The sequence below is a fragment of the Notolabrus celidotus genome, chromosome 6 (assembly GCF_009762535.1).
Source record: "Notolabrus celidotus isolate fNotCel1 chromosome 6, fNotCel1.pri, whole genome shotgun sequence".
Taxonomy (NCBI): domain Eukaryota; kingdom Metazoa; phylum Chordata; class Actinopteri; order Labriformes; family Labridae; genus Notolabrus; species Notolabrus celidotus.
This window is the reverse complement of record NC_048277.1, coordinates 11,632,197-11,647,718: the sequence shown is the minus strand read 5'-3', so window position 1 is coordinate 11,647,718 and position 15,522 is coordinate 11,632,197.

The window sequence follows — 15,522 nt, the reverse complement described above, 5'->3', positions numbered from 1 at the left end:
CACCCTGACTCTGATCTTATCTGCTGCAAAACACATCCAGAGCAACAGCCCACACTAATAGACTTCAGAGGGAAAAGACACACACATTTTTGGTTATCAGTTAAATAGCCCTACAGGGAGAACCGAGTTAAAGAGTTGGACAGATAAGGAAAGTGCAGGGAGAAAGTCGAGTTAAACAGACTATGAGGAATCACGAAGAGCAGAACAACAGAACGGACGGATGAACCTAAAAAGGGTGGAATACAGGAAGTTATTGCTGTTTGGTAATCAAATACAAGTTTTCCTCATTTTGAAGAAACATTAATGTATCTGTTACAAAACAATAAAAGCCTGATTGAAATGGTGTTTGGCCTTTGTTATGTGCTGAGAAGGGATAAGTGTTGGTGTACATGATTAATTTTCTATATATGTGAAAACCAAGCGGCAACCTCCGGTCTAAAAATATGAGTCCAATGCGAAAGTGCTAAAAACTGCAGTTCATCAAGGGTCCGCTTGAGGCTGGCTCCGGAAGTACCGGAAACCACATACACACCAATTCAAAAAAGCCAATCTTTACAGCAAAATAAACATGTTTACAGCCTGGTACAAAAGACGAGTGTAGTCTGGATAGTTTATTTCTTGATCGGCACATACTGTATGGGGGTGAATTTTTTCATAACGCTGTAATTTCAAAATATTGACATTATGAGTCTTCCAATGAGAGGCACAGCTGACTTGATTGACAGGCGGAAACACTGTAGCTGTTAACAAGGAGGCTCAAAGCCCGCCTCTTTACATCACAATTGCTCGACAGCAGCAATATGGCTGCCGTCGACGATTGGCCTCAAAACAGCCCTTCAGAAACAGATGGGTGACGTCACGGATACTACGTCCATATTTTATACAGTCTATGGTGAAGATTTAATAAACTTTTTTAAAGAAAATGTATTTTCTTGAGTAATATTTTGATTTTGATTTAACGGGATAGAAATTTTAAAAGAGCAAAAAACTGGGAGAGGGAGTGGAGGAATGACGTGGGAAAGGGTTCTCTCTCTCTCCTCTCTCTCTCTCTCTCTCTCTCTCTCTCTCTCTCTCTCTCCTCTCTCTCTCTCTCTCTCTCTCTCACTCTCTCTCTCTCCTCTCTCTCTCTCTCTCTCCTCTCTCTCTCTCTCTCCTCTTTCTTTCTCTCTTTCTTCTCTTTCTCTCTCTCTACCTCCTACCGTTGCTTTTTTTTCACCTGTCTATCTATCTATCTATCTATCTATCTCTCTATCTATCTATCTATCTATCATCTATCTTTGTGGAAACTTGTAGGTGAACCACAGACAGCAGCAGTGGCCGATTGAAGGAGGAGGAGACATGTAAGACGAGCCCACAAGTCTGCCCAAATGTTCTCAGCGTCATCATCACTGAAGCAGAAGACTGCCTCAAAAAAATAGTTTATGGATGCTCTGCAGTAACCTGTGAGGACTCATTAAGTGCTAGAATGTGTAATGACTACCTGAAGCTGACGTGAAATCTAATATGGAAAGTTTGCATTGGGGGTTTGTTCAACCTGCAGTGGGTGCCAATTGATACATCTTAGGTAAAATAATGTGTTTTTATTCACGTATAAGAGTCAGACATCTTTGGTAATGCAAGAGCCATAAAGGATATCATGGGAATGTGCAACAATGCAGAAATTGCTAAAGGAGCATTTGGCTTTACCAAACCAGCAGGGACACACAGACATGAGAACTATTTTAAGAGTATTCTTATGATTCAGTATCACACTTAGATAATCCAACCTGATGCTGCAGAGAGTGACATGTCTGACCTTGCATGAGGTTTAAAAAATTATGTATTCTACATTATCCATACCCCAATCAGATATCATCTTCAGTATGTATTTAGAACTCTACAACTGAATTTTTCAAGACCTTGAATCAGAAAATTATAGAAACCATGTCCAAAATGATTTTGATCAAGTGATGCAACTTTGAACGAATGATGGGCTTCCTAATCGGCATTAATAACAATATGAGTCTTACATGAAAAGTCAAACTAAAGGCAGATCATGTGAGTCAAGAGGTCTCAAAGTCCAACTACAACAAAAGTTTAGAGTGCATATAAATGAATGTGTGATCTGAGTTTCATGAGTATGAGTGGCAGGCATATTGTAGCAGTGTTTGCAAATGTACTATGGGATGCAGAAGCTTGGAGCACATGACAAATTCAGTAAGTCCTATCTTTAATATTATTGCAAAATAAAAACAAAAACATAACAACAGCATGTGTTGCATCATTTCATGAAGCACATGTTTAATTCAGTTGGTCAGGACCTTGGACAAGTCAGACAGTTAAGAATTAATCATACCCTTCAATATGTAATATTAAGGATGTGATAATTTATCGCTGAACTCAATAGTTAATTGTGATAAATTGCAATTTTAATCCCAGGTTTGAATAACATTATTATGCATTTCACAAGGTCTATATTAGCAATATACGTGACAATGTCTTGATTTTTAGATTATTATTCAAATAAAAAACTGCACAGCTACTCCAAACTTCAGAGACAACATAAAAGTGCTTAATCTGTCAGATATAGAGGTTAAAATATATTTCTTAAAGCCAAGGAGCTCAATGTCCAATCAGTGTCAATATGGTGTGCAGTTATTCTGAGACATTTCTGATTACATACTGACTTCTAACATCCCCTATTAATGGGACAACATTTGCACTTTTAAGGAGTTCCACTTGGTGTTTTTTTCTGATTCATAAGGTCCTACAAAAGGTGAAACTATTGTTCCCATGACTGGTCACAACATGCTAACCTGAGGATGTCCCTTAGACCTCAAGTCTTCCACAATGTTGCCCGCAGTCGGTCTGCTGTACAGTTAAAGCAAGAGCTGTCGATGTCTTCGATTTAGTCTCATCCACATGTCTGTGGTAATTTGCACACTTCAAATAGTGCTCTGCTTGCTTATGCATTGTGGTCCACTTACATCAGTCTGATTAGCTGCACCTGTATGCTTACTTCATAGGTGGTAGCTCAAAGTTGCAGTATGTTGGTGATATTTTAATTGAGTTTAACACGTGTTTGACTCTTGAATTGTCAATTGAGCCAACAGGGAGTTTTTTTTTAAGTGAAAAGTGCCTTTTAAAAGTGCAGTGGTGTATTTACCCTGATAGCCCTTAATATTTAATACATACCAACTTTGACGAGCCCTTCGTCTTTAGCTTGATGTTCATGTTTGACATTTCTCCTCCACCTGCACCTCTACTCTTCAATGTTTTACCTTTTTTTTTCCTTCTTGTCATTCTTAATGAATTAATGAATTCCTTCTTATAGTTTGTTTAACTATTATAAAGGACCGCCTATTTGTTCTCCCCTCTTTGCCCCTTCACTCCCTCCAACCCTCTTTTCCACATGCCGTCTCCTCTCTTTGTTTCTTTACAGGGATCTTTCTCATTCCTCCCTCCCTCTGTCTTTGTCTCTCTGTTCCCCCCTCCCCCTCTTTCTGTTGTTCCTGCAGTTCTACCCTCCTGTCTCTCTGTTGCTGTTTCTTTCTCTCCCTGGGGTTTTCTTTAGCCTCTAATATAAACTGACGCTGAATGACAGGCCAAAAGGACTTTTCTCTGATGCAGGATGCGAGGGACAAGCCACATCTAACCCTGGCTTTATCTCTCTCTCTTTGCTCACACCACTTTCTCTCTGTGTCTGTCGTACTATAAAGTATAGATGTTGTCATATATTCCAAATCACATTTTCCTACTGCTTTCTCACAACCACAGTGATCTTTGCTGCTAAAACTGGGCGCAGGTGTGAATATATGTCTGGAGAGGGTGTGGGGTGGGTGTGGGGTGTAAGCTGTCTGAGGTTGTCACAGCTACCACAGGAGGAAGAGGAGCTCATTGTTTCTCTGGGTGACACTGGCCTGACTGCAGTTAACTAAAGTGACAGACAGACGCAAGCGCCACCACAACCTACTTTGCGTGTGTTGTGTGTGTGTGTGTGTGTGTGTGTGTGTGTGTGTGTGTGTGTGTGTGTGTGTGTGTGTGTGTGTGTGTGTGTGTGTGGTGGGTGGTGTGTGGGTGTGTGTTGTTGCAGGTCTGCCAGGGTCTGTCTGGAGTGTTTTTCCTCGTGGTTTGCATGATTGTACTGTGATTATTGATATATATTGATACATTCATTGTCAAATTACTATCTGCCTCTCAAGCTACCCGTCAGTCAGTCAGTCAGTCAGTCAGTCAGCAGTCAGTCAGTCAGTCAGTCAGTCGATCAGTCGTCAGTCAGTCATAGTCTGTCTGTCTGTCTGTCTGTCTGTCCTGTCTCTGCCTGCTGCCTGCCTGCCTGCCTGCCTGCCTGCCTGCCTGCCTGCCTGTCTGCCTGTCTGCCTGCCAGAGGACTTGAGGCTTGAGCTGCAGCCGTGACATTTAGGAAGTAAGATCACCAATATATATATTTATATATTTTAGGGGGTTAAGAATGACCAAAAAAGGTCAAATCAAAACTAATGTGAAAGAAAGACAAGCCTGGAATAGTAACTATAAAACCAGCATTATGGAAAACAGAACAATAAACATCCAATGTAATGAGTATGGCTTTAGTTATATGGCATACTAGCCTAAAAGGGGACTGTGCATTTTCTTCTCTGGACCGAAATGTGCTGCTTGGAAGCTAATCAGGTGTGAATGCTGAAAGAACAAGAATCACTTCTTCTATTTACAGGCCTATTTTAGTCTTAATACTTGCTGTGCATAAAAGTGATAGCGATACAAAGTGTGACATTATGTTCATTCTATTTTCATAGACGGCCAAATTAAAGGTATTGTTTATTGCTGTTATTTCTAGAGAAAAATAAAGCACATCTAATGTGGCAAATACAACCATTTATGAGTGTAGCTGTCACTTTGCTTTTTGTGTTATGGTACCACATCTGGAGAAAAACAAGATTAGCAGCAGAAAAGCAGTTCATTCCTTATTTGTTGTAGCATTTTATGTATTTACGCTGCATGTCTCCGAAGTCATCTTCCATGAGCGATCTAGAAGTTATTTACGGCACAATGGTTCCTTAATATAACAACTGAGGTGGCTGCTTTGGTGTGAAGTATCTCAAAATTACATGTGTAACTGTTAAGGAAATGTAGCTCCCAACAGCTGCTCTCTGCAATCAAAAGAATAGGACTTGAGAGAGGAGGCAGGCTGAAGGAAGAGACAGAGCAGTTTTAACCTCTGCTGTTCAAGATGGCTGAGAGTGCTCCACACCAACACCAGACACCTTTTACTCATTACTATTATTATTTTAATCTGTAGAAGTCATTCCTCTGTGTTCTCTGGTCTCCATCAGGACTGGCATTTTGTTGTTTCCATGATACTGTATTCTTTTATTCATTATCTTCAAACAAACAGCTGATCCAAACAACTGCTCTTATTCCATACAGGGGTTGGCCTAAACAGGGCTGTTGTGCACAGTCCTGCATGGTGCTGATGGAATAGTCTGGAGATATTCTGGCTGCTTAATCTTGCGTTAACATGCGCCTTTCTGGAGGAAAGCCATGCATCTACCTAGGATATATAGCATAAGACTCAAAAGTCTCTTAAGTTACAGTGCATTCATCAAAAATGTTGGCACTTCTGCAGCTCAATGCTTGTAGCCCTGTACGCATCTTCAGTGCCATGGTGTGACAACTCCGCCATGTCACAACTGTGTGGAGTTTGCAGACACTTTTTGTCGCTGGTTGACAGAGGCTGCCAATATTTAAAGCTAGATGTATCATTTCTTTGAATGTTTTCAGTCCAAGCTGGGAATTTGGTAGCTCAGAGATCCTGGTGAAATTAGGTCACCCCTTTTGAAAAACTGTTACTTTCATTATTTTAGGCAAATGGCAGTCAAATTTTAAAGCCACTGTGAGCTGGCCAATTATCAAGTGATAGTATTGAATGACCTCATTTCAAATCAAACTACTAAACACTGGTAAAAATAGGAAAGTTGAAACAAAAACAAAAAAAACAGATATAAAATCAGATTGCTGAAAAGCATTTCCTCGTTGCCAGACTTCAGGATTTTTTTTCCATTAACTTGTCAGCTTGACAGAACTGTATTAATTAGCAGCTTATGGGATTTGATGGACATCATTATAAGCCTGCAATAATGGTCATCTTCACTGTCTTTCACTTTTAACAGCTTTCTATCTTCCAAGAAAGCGTAATCCAAGTCAACCAGAAATATAGCAGGATTGTAAATTGACTGAAAGTAAATTAAAGACAAGGTGTGGAGGGAAAGTGTGAATAAAGCCTTATGTAACTCAGACTTTAACAGTTGCACGCACTTACAAAGACACACTGGGATTTTTTATCAGCTAAAAAGAACATCTTAGAGGAGAAATCTCAGGTCCCACAGTTTTCTGCAAAACAAAACACCCACCACACTCCCCCCCCCCCCCCCCCCCCCCCCCCACACACACACACACACACACACACACACACACACACACACACACACACACAAGCTCACTCAGAGACAGAGGCAGTCTTCCAGAACAAAACGTGCACACATGCACTTGCACACATACATGCTCAGACACAGCGAGGCAGGTAAACACAGAGGGATCGGGGTTAACACCAGGCATCAGTGGGATGTGCTGTCTGGTGATCGGTGGCCTCCCTCCTGAGACCCTGTACTTTTACTGTATCAGTGTTGGTGTGTGTGTATGTGTGTGTGGGGAGGTGGGTTCATGTGAGTGTGCTTTCCTTATTGCGTCATACCATTGCCTGAGGTACAGTATGTTTTTTTTCCTGACTGCCTCAAAGAAATAAAAATCAGAGGCTGCCCCCCGCTTTCTGTCTGCCCCCCCCCCCCCCCCCCCCCTTTGTTTCATGAGCAGCTTCATCTCTGCTATCTTCCAGCTTGTCATACATTTTTGAGAATAGGAGATGACTTAACATGAAGAGAAAAGCGAATGGGCAAGGATACAATCCACCACTGGGACATTACATAGCAAGTTCTCTCTGGGAGCCACTGACAGGACATGCATGGAAGCAGCCAGCAAAATGATGTCCTGGTTACAATTATTCCACCAGAAGATGCCCAATCTACTCATCGAATGAACCCAACTTGTTCTCAATCTCTGTGTTCCTCCTAATGAAAGTAGTAGTCAAATAGTTGTGTGTGGCACAAAGGACAAAACCACAATCACTACTTTTTTTAGTCTTTGAATTTTTAATGGAAACAGAAACAGCAAAAAGTATTTATGCCTTGAACTCAGGCGATCTGAACTTCTATCTGTAAACAGCCAGGCACAGAATACAGGCGCAGCTCAAAACATTAGAATATTTGAAAAAGCTCAAGCATCTTTTTTTTGTAAATCCCTATTCAAATAGAACAAACAAATGTATCTCTTAGTCTAATTCAGAAGATGCAACCACATAAAGAGGAAGACTGCTGACCTGATAATTGTCCAGAAGATGATTATCAACACTCTCCATAGGCGGGTAAGCCACTGAAAGTCATTGCTGAAGAGGCCTACTCTAAGCAGAGTGTTGTATCAAAGCATAGTGTTGTATCAAAGCATAGTGTTGTATCAAAGCATATTAAGTGAAAGTTGATTGTAAGAGAGAAGTGTGGTTGGAAAAGGTGCACAAGCAACACAGATGACTACAGCCTTGACAGAACTGTCAAGAAAAGAGGACTCAAGAACTTTGGAGAGCTTCACGAGGAGTGGACTGAGACTGGTGTCAGAGTTTCAAGAGACATCATGCACATATGTCTTCAGAAAAGGGGACTACAATGGTCTGATTCCTAATATCAAGATACGTCTGAACCAGAGACAATGTCGGAAGTTTACCTGGCTGAGGAGGAAAACAGCTGGACTGTTGCTCGGTGGTCTAAAGTCCTCTTTTCAGAAAGTACATATTTTAGCTGTTGGTAAAATATAAGAACTGTCAGTCTACCTGGATGTATTTTTGTTCATGAGGAAGTCATTCACTGCTGCTCCTGAAATTCAGCTCTAAACCTTAACAATTTACAGTTATAGTTTTTATTGTCCTGTGGTCTGACTCTTGGTGCTGACCTCTCTGATAAACGCTGCAGTGTCATTCTTTATTCCTGTTCTTTTTTATTAATGCCTCAGCATTGTAGTGTTCTGATGCAGCAGGCTGCTACAGACCTAATAGATTATTTAATATACAGTTGTCCTGGCGTAACATTAATTAACATACACTCTGGCTATATATAGGCGTATTTTTGAAGCGAGGCAGCCATTAAGTGAATTATGGTCTGTCACCGCATCCAGCACTTCTGTTGAAATAATCAAATCAGATATGTAAAGTGCAGCCTATAATCTAATTTACTAAACTTGATTACATTTTGTTGACAGGACATTGGTGGCTCTGATGGTTGCCGGTTGTGACAGTTTAGTGCGTTGCAAGGTTGTCACGTCCTACGTTAGATAGTCCTCTGTGATGGTTTATTTTCATGAGCACCAAAACAATGATGCTTACTTTAACAATAAAGTATCCAGAGTTAATTTCAAGACAAAGTAATTCCTGCAGGTGTTGGTTTTTATGACAATGAGGCACACAAAAGCAGGCAAAAAAATGTGGCGATGAGACCAAAACTAGATTAGATAAGTCACAGACAAATTAGTAACTACTTTAAAGAAAAATAAGACTTTGTTCTGTTTTCATCCATCACAGTTCAGTTAATACCACCATGGCCTTTCACTGTTCTATTGTACAGTGTAATGCACTGCATAAATAAGAGTCCACCATGCAAAGCAGATCTCTGCTGCCACACATAATTATCTGATAACACTTTCCTTCAGCTTTTTTAAGCATCTCTTTAACTGTTTTGATCCCTCTCACTCTTCCCATCCTCATTTTCAGCCCCAGCAGGCAGCTGTTTTCAGTGAGAGGCTCTTATGAAACCACCGTACACTACCCACCCAGCAGGTGTTCCAGACCACAGCAGGTCTGAAAGGAGAGTGGATGTTGGACTTCAATTTAGTTGAGAAGGGCTTCGAAAAAAGTCAATGTTGCTTGGCATCCAGCCGATTTGTTTATTGGCAACTGTTGATTGAAAAGGCGATAATATGGCAGCAATATGTGTTAGTACTGCTCTGCCACCTTTGAGAAAGGATAAAAAAAAATCTTATGATGCAGATAAATGACTTCTAAGTTGAACATCTGGAGGAAAACTGCTCCATTCTTTGGTTGCTTACATACTGCATGAATGTCTTCTCACCAATCTTTGAAAACACCCTGGGCTAAAGGAGGAGATTTCAGCCTTGCAGCTGAAGAGATCAACTGGGATTGAAAACTGACCTCTTCTCTGGAATGCACTGTGGTGCCAGACCAACAAGTACTTTATGAACAAGGAGGATTTTTGAATCATACTCTGAAGACAACAGGTTGCTAGATATAAACAAGACTGGAGTTTCATGATTTGCTGCTCAGTATTTTTTAATCATCTATGCAAGGGACGCTGAAGCGTGAATTAACATGATCTTGTGAGTGAGTTTACACTGTTGAATTTGTTTTGGACATTTGGTAGTGTTTTTGAATTTGCAATTTTTGAACATTGCAGTACATTTCTCCTAATGCAGGTTGTTCAGGCTGTTGCAGATCTTCTGCCCCTATGGGCCTCGGTAGCTTTCAGACACCAACACAGTACACCACAAATAAGATATTCTTCAACAAACCTGTTTTTTTTAGAGCTTTTAAATTGCTGATGAATAATAGTAGGTGTGCTTATATTTTATATTTTATCTTTTTAGTCATTGTGGGAGTTTGCCTACAATAATGGGCTTGTAGAGGTGATCAAGGCAGAAATTATGCTGACTGTTTTCAGAAAATTAAATTCAAGCAGTAAAACAAAGTGGGTCAGTGGTTTAAAACAGTTTTGATTTATTTGATTTAATTCTTACTGGATGCATTTAATGTATAATGTGAGAGTAATGGAAAATGTTCTTTATTTGTAGCTTTCCTTCTTTTTACCACAGAGAAAGCACTTAAAAGGAACAAGAAACAAACTCACTGAGAAATGTGTCATTAATATTGCATGGTATCCATCTACAATCAGCGACAGAGTAAACCCACTCAGAGCCAGCATGCTTAATATCTGGAACTGTACCTTAAGTGCATATGTTTCTCTCTATGTTTAGAAAGTAAATGAAACCATCAAGCCACAGCTGCAGTCTGATTTGACCGAGGGAGGACAGTCTGGTATTAGAAACATGCTTTTAAGTGGTATAAGTGATATATTCCATATCCTCAGTCTGTATCTCTTAGTGGTTGCAGGAACTACCCTATAGAAAAGCCCTGATCTGATGCTGTACTTTATTAGCCTATATACTTCAGAAATCTGTGGTACTCAAATTTTATAAGCTGCAATGCCTCAATGATTCTCATTTTAACCCTTTGAAAAGTCTGTCATTGTTTTTTCCTAAGGCAAGATTTATTGAAGTCTGGCCGTTGTTCGTTCAAAGGGTTTGAGAACATGTTTCAGCACATTTTGTGGTTGGCATATGAGTCATGTTGAGCTCCACTGACAACTCCAAGTAAAACATGGCCTGAAGGCATTCACACCATTTGTTACATGGGTGGCAGACACAGAAAAATCACTGTCTAGAGAATCAATAAGCAACATGTAGCCTGTTGTGTTCTTAAACACACATCAAAGTATAAAATTATTAACCTGCCTACCTACTGGTACTTAACATTTGAAAGGTAGCCAGTGTCTAAGAATTAGTCAGTCTATTAAAGATTAACAGTTAGGGTATTCAAAACAATCCTCTTGTTCAGGGTCTTTTCTTGATTTCACAAGCAGCATGATAATTTTTTCACTCAACACAAATCAAAGAACATCAATAAGATTCATGTAGAGATTCATACACATAGAAAATACTATATACTAGTATACTACTATAGAATAGTTGTAAAAACAGCCAGTAACCAGTAAGTGATGGTTTGTTATTCGCTGGGTGGCAACGGGGTGCGATTTTGAGTCCGGGAGGCACCTCGGGCAACGATGGGCTGAGTACTTTAAGAAAATAGTGTGACAAATAACGCTACTTCTTTTTTCTGTTGATCTACGAATTTGTGAGTAGGTATTTGACTGAGTTATGCTCAAATAATGATAAGGCTAAGTAAAATGAACCAATCACAGAGAATAATTGATGAGTCGGAGCCTTATTCTTTGTAAAACCACAATAAATTAATGTAAGAATTAAGAATTTAAGACCTGATATGACTAGACTTTCTTTCTCTCTCAACTACTGGATAGATTCTGCTTGGCTGATATCACTACATGTAACGACATCACTGTAAAGTGAATCCATGAATGCAATGCAACACGCAGGCAGTTGAGGCAGAAAAACACTAATATAGCAAAATTCAGTCTTGGACATTTACACTCCCAAAAGAAGACCCGCCAGGTAACTTTGAGACCAGTAGCAGCTGGTGTATTTTCTCAAGGGGGGGGGGGGGGGGGGGGGGGGTCTTTAACTAAGTCCAAATCATATTGCAAATGAGACGTAACAATAGATATAACACCAGTGTGCTGAATGCAATGAAATAAAAAGGCATTTATCTGTACTTGCTAAGCTGTATGAACATAGCCCTTCCCATATGGACCTCTGTTGGTCTTGTTTTTAGCTTTTTCTGAGCAGTGCCATTAACTGGTCTGTCTAAATTCATTTCCAATGAATCGAAGAATATAACCCCAAGAAGCGGAAGTGCTAAGTAGCACCATTAGCATTAGTGTCCACCGAGCATGCACCAAAAATGCAAAATATTTGAATGTCACCGTTAAGCTCAATCTCTTTTAAAGCCCATCTGGATCCCCATGTTAACTGACTTAGCAGAGCTAACCTGGTGGGGACCAGGTTATAGCCAGAGTTTCATCTCTTAAGAGGCTGAAAAGCACCATGCTATCAGTAATTACGACATGAAAATGTTCTTTATGGGCAGTTTAGATCCTCAGATAAAATAATATTTATATAGAATGATTTGACGTTATGTTAATAAAGCCACTAACTAAGCTGTGCAGTTACAGTAGCACATACTGTATACATTGCATCACAGAGCCTCTACATTCAGTTGCATATATACAGCATAACGCATGTTACTTTTTATTTTATATCATATAAAACATTAGGAAATAGAATAAAAGTAATTTTTTTATGGCTTAAAGGTAAAATCAAGACATAATTTTGTATTTTAAAAAATAGCTTTTCTTCTTTCAACTGCTTTCTGCTCCTGTAAAATTTCCCAGACTGCCAAAGAATGGAAAACCAAAAAACTCTAACGGCCCGGGCCATGAGAACCGAACTGAACTGTGACAGAAACCGAGTTACATATTGAACCATGGGCTTACTGTGTCATTACATCCCTGATATATGATAAGTGTCCACAGCAGCCTTTTTTACAATGTGAGTTCACAACAGCACTGCATTTCATCAGTGGTGGGCGGAAGCTTAAGAGGTATGACATGTAAACAAACAGTGGGACCTTCACATACACACAATCAGACATACACTCAATCAGTCAACACAGACACAGACACAGACACAGACAGACAGACAGACAGACAGACAGACAGACAGACAGACAGACAGACAGACAGACAGACAGACAGACAGACATAAACACACACACACACACACACACACACACCACACACTGTTCAACCCTCTGTTGCCGTTTTATGGTGATCCTAGTCTTATTTCTGTAATACCTCTGCTACCACATCCAATGCCAGCTCAGCAGTGGGGCAACTTGGTCCCTCCATTTCACCTCTGTGACATTTTCAACAAAACATTATGGGCTGTAAAAGTCCCACCTTGGACTGGCAGTGTTGATAAGAATCTTGCTGGCAGGATGTGGCACTCTGGCTCTGAGCCTTAAAGGTTTTATGAGCTTAGAGGACTAGAACTATCCCCTGTAGCCAAGTTTATACCCAAGGTTTGTCTAATTACTACTGAAGCAGTGAACAGCACCTTCATTGCATAATAACCTTTTTAGCTTGCAAAGATTTTTCGAGGGTAAGAGTCAAACCTTCAGATGTTACCAGGGAAACAGAATCATGGTTGGAGAAGTTTAGATTTTATTGTAAAACATCAAAATTAAAATTGTGATTTTGATTTGACTCTTAGACGAGTGAGTGTTGTCTTTCAGGAAATGGCGTTTGAGGTGACTATTATAATGATTAAGTTGAAAATGGCCTGAAGTGTTAACTTGCATTTTATGACATCTTTTAGGCCGGTCATGTCTCTTTAAAAAAACTTTGTTCTCTTTATCGTGAAACCATTATAGTATGAGCGAACATTTTCCAGGGTGATCATACTGTCAACCAGAGTATTGTTTATGTAATCAATTAACATAAGTGTCTCGATGATCTATCAGAGATTTGCCAGGTTTAAGATTTAACTTAAGCCTGGTTTATACTTACGCGCACCTCCTTCAAAATGTAACTACGTGTCGAAACGACTCCAACCGCAAGCCCTGTGATTGGTCCGCTCGGCGGCATTGTTCCTGCATTTACAGCACTTCAGGGATCCCTGCACATTGGCTTTAAATCATCCATGTATTTAATCTCCTTTGATGTCTCCTCTCTTTTCTTCCCTGCAAACAATGCTGTTAAACAGCAACATGTATCAGCTGTAACTTAACATAATACGTCCAGAATCACTGTGAAACAGCAAGTAGAGCGTAGCAGGGCTGGACACAGCCATCCCCACTATCAGAGAGACCACACTGCCCTCAAGCATTTCGGTGAGTGATTGCTGCGCGACACTGACACATCGGCACACGAGTATGTAGTGGTCATGTCCGCTTCCACCACTGTATAAACCAGCCTTAATACATTTGACAGTTATTATCTAAACTGCAGTTATGTCATCTGGAAATGCATGTTTCATTTGAACCATAAGTACACCTCATAAAGATATGTAAGAGATAATGTATGGTTAGTTGGCAGTTTTGCCAAACACAATCCCCTGATGGTGGACAAGATCCCTCTCCTTCATGTTCAGGTCTTGTCTCACCCAATCAGGATTCTATTTGGCATAAACATCAGCTAACTATCCATAATCCAGCATATTACATGTCTACCAACCTAATACAAACAAGTGACACTACGTGTTGATCTAAAGTATAGATTTAAAATTATTTATTTATAAAGCTAAAAAGACTGACTAGAAGTGCTTTCATTAACAGTTAAGCCATTAGTATTTCTTCATTAGCACTATTGACAGATGCAGAAAACAGCAGCACCTGTATGAGGTCCTCTTTACCATTGCCTCTCCGTCTCACTGAACCAGTCCTGTAACACTGCCAAGTCCCCACCATGTTCTCATTGCGGTTGCTTTGTGCCTGTTTTCTTCAATTTGAAAGATGTCTCTTTCACTCAGCTCCTTGTGTGTTTAACCACCACTCGCTGTCTCTTATCTGCTGATGACTGATCAGCCATCAACCACCAATCTTAAGTTTTGTGCTCTGCGATGCTATCAGAAAGCAGTCAGATTGTCAACAGGAAGAGGTGAAAATATAGGTGTGGAGTAACTTCTTTCCACAGAGTTAATTGACATTATGGCGTGTGTGATTCAGCCTTTCCTATTTAGAGTTAATAACCAGTGTTTGATTGTGACCAATCAGAATCAAGTATTTAACCCAGCCAGGTGATTACTAAGAATAGCATATATAATAATAATAATAATAATAATAATATAATAATAATAATAATAATAATAATAATAATAATAATAATAATAATTCATTCATTAAAAAGTCATAATTTCATGTTACTGTTATTAGAAAGGAGGGAAGGATATTGGGAATCAAGAATCACTAAAGTGCTAACAACAGGATCTTTGGATTGGCGGTGAAGAAATGCCAGGAGAGGAAGTCTGATTCTGACCTTTACCTAATTCTCTCATTCACACTCATACCCCAGTGCATACAAAAACTCAATTTCCCACAGTTCCCAGGGCACGACCCCTCTTTGATTCACTTTAATAGAATGAAACAACTGATAGTAGTAATGGTGCATTAAGAGAAACCTTCACCTTGACTCTCTTCTCTCACACCTATCTGATTAGCTGTCATCACCCTCTCTATCTTTATCTCTTTCTCACTGTCTTCTTCTTTTTCAGTCACTCTGAGTTCCTGGCTCTCTCTTTATGACCCTCAATCTTTATAAACGCTTGGCTTCGACTTTGAATCTTGCTCTCTTCTCTATTTTTTAGATTTTACCAAATCTCTTTGTAGCAGTCCTACTTTTGTGTAAGTATCTCCTTCAACAGTCCCATTCTCATTCCATGAATGACAGTAAATACAGTGTTAGCACAGTCTGGAGATGAAACATACGTGAGATATTAGGGTGATTATAGAGGAGAAGAGGAGGAAGAAAATGAATAAAAACCAAGTGGAGAGGGAGGCGTGAAGAGGTAGAATAATTATTTACCAGTACTCACAGCAGAGGTCTGCTGTGGGGCTTTTACTTTTATGGCCCTACACACATGGCTCTCAAGTGAGTGCCTGCGTGAGCGCGCCTGTTTTTT